A 2,377-nucleotide genomic window follows, 5' to 3' on the forward strand; every position below is an offset into this window, starting at 1 on the left:
GGGAGGGATTGGGGGCATGAGGAGAAGGGGACGACAGAGGATGAGATGGCTGGATGGCATCACTGACTCAATGGACGTGAGTCTGGGTGAACTCCGGGAGTTGGTGATGGACAGGGAGGCCTGGCGTGCTGTGATTCATGGGGTCACCAAGAGTCAGACACGACTGAGCGACTGATCTGATCTGATCTGAGTCATCCATCTAGACTCAGCTTAGATATAACCTGCTCCACGAAGCTTTCTTGACTTCACCTCCCAGACTAGATGAGATGCCCTTTTCTAGATATCCATAGCACCCTAGTGAATCCTTATAAAATATGCTATGCAACTCTATAGTTAGTTGTTATCTGCTCATTACTCCCTGGCCTGAAATGTTCTTTGTACGTGCTCAGTTGCTTAGTTGTGTCTGACTCTTTGTGATCCTATGGACTGTAACCCGTCAGTCTCCTTTGTCCGTGGAATTTCCTCTGTCCAAGAATACTGGAGTGCATTGCCATTTCCTCCTCAGGGGATCTTCCCAACCCAGGGATTGAACCTACATCTCTTGCGTCTCCTGCATAAGTAGGCATATTCTTTACCACTGAGCCACCTGGGAAAGCTTCTTAGGGGAAAAGAAATCTGACCTTGATTGTATTGACCTCCTGCCATCCAACATGGCAATAGTTGCCTCAGACATAACAGACTTTCCATGAATATTCATGAAATGAAGAAATTCCTCCATCACTAATTTTCAGTCTGAGATAACTTTGGCAAACAGAGGGGTTGAAGTTTGTCTTTACTAAGGTTTCCCAGTTTACAGCAAAACAGTGAACATGAATTAGATTATAGGGGACCAGATAATGATAAGACAGAAAGCAAACTTTTATATTTATAGCTTTTTCCTTCTGGTTTTCTCTTTCTGAAGGGGATACACACACCCATCAAATTTATATTAGTGATGTATATGATTTATCAGTATAGTCCAGTTTCTCTCTGTGTATGTTTATGTGTGGGCACATTTATAAATAAGCCCACCATTTCTATAAACTATCTTATGATCACTGGAAACTCAACGAACAGATAGTGTTCATTAACACTCTTCAGGTTGGCCCATCTTGCCAAGTCATTCAGTCGCTCTATATCTCCTTTGGTCCACAAGCCATTTCCCTCCTGAATGCTTAAAGCTTTGCTTCTTTCTTTGAAGGGAACTAGCATTTACTAAGGGCTTTGGCAATATTCCAGATATTTAACCGAGGTGATCTCATTTAATCCTCAGATGTTTGCACAAAGCCACAGGTCCTGAACCCAGAAGAAAAGGGATCAAGTCAAAAACAAGTCAAGAATTTAGTGAAATAGAAAATCTTCACCAAGAAAGAAGGAGAGGGAAAGACTAAGAAAAAGTCTGAATTTTGTGGAATTCAGTTATGAGTGAATATTGTTAAATTCTCATACAAATTTGTCACATAGGATTATACCAAATTAATTTGTTGATAATGAGTTATGACCATTAGCATAAGCAATTTATGTATGAGCAGGGAGGTGCCTTGTCAGCTGATTGAGAGAAAAGCTTTCTTCTTCCCATCACCAAATGTGGCTACATATCATGAGTTTTCTTTTTTTAATTTAAGAACTGGTTTTATTTATCTTACTTATTTTTGGTTGTGCTGGGTCTTCCTTGCTGCACAGGCTTTTCTGTAGTTGCAGTGAGCAGGGGGTACTCTCTCATTGCAGTGCACAGGCTTTTCCTTGCAGTGGCTTCTCTTGTAAAGCACAGGCTGTAGGGCATGTAGGCCTCAGCAGTCGTGGCTCCCCAGCTCTAGAGAACAGGCTCAGTAGTTGTGGCACACAGGCTTAGTTGCTCCATGGCATATGGGATCTTCCCAGACCAGGGATCAAACCCATGTCTCCTGGTAAACAATCTAGGATTCTTTACCACTGAACCACCAGGGAAGCCCCCATGATGGATTTTCTTGCTTGATGAAAAAGGGCAGCATTCAAGCAGTTGTTGCCAGATTTTTACATTTCATAGACCAGAAATGCTTCAGGACAAACTTTTATAGGCCAACAGAATTACCAACTTTTTATCTTGCCAAAAAGAAAGGATGTTATGAAATAAGACAAAAAAACACACTATTCTCATTGTCAAAAGTGAAAGGCACTCAGTCATGTCCAACGCTTTGCCACCCCATGGACTGTCCATGGAATTCTCAAGGCCAGAATACTGGAGTGGGTAGCCTTTCCCTTCTCCAGGGGATCTTCCCAACCCAGGGATCAAACCCAGCTCTCCCACATTGCAGGCAGATTCTTTACCAGCTGAGCCACAAAGGAAGCCCAAGAACACTGGAGTGGGTAGCCTATCCCTTCTCCAGGGGATCTTCTCCACCCAGGAATCAAACCGGGG

At 42.9% G+C, this 2,377-nt stretch overlaps 1 protein-coding gene across 4 annotated transcripts in view; it reads left to right on the plus strand.

The window, feature by feature from the left end:
* DLG2 (discs, large homolog 2 (Drosophila)) overlaps positions 1–2,377 on the plus strand; it is a 2,340,373-nt gene that overhangs the window by 2,113,707 nt on the left and 224,289 nt on the right. The window lies entirely within an intron of this gene.

The sequence above is a fragment of the Bison bison genome, unplaced genomic scaffold (assembly GCF_000754665.1).
Source record: "Bison bison bison isolate TAMUID 2011002044 unplaced genomic scaffold, Bison_UMD1.0 scf7180017864324, whole genome shotgun sequence".
NCBI lineage: Eukaryota > Metazoa > Chordata > Mammalia > Artiodactyla > Bovidae > Bison > Bison bison.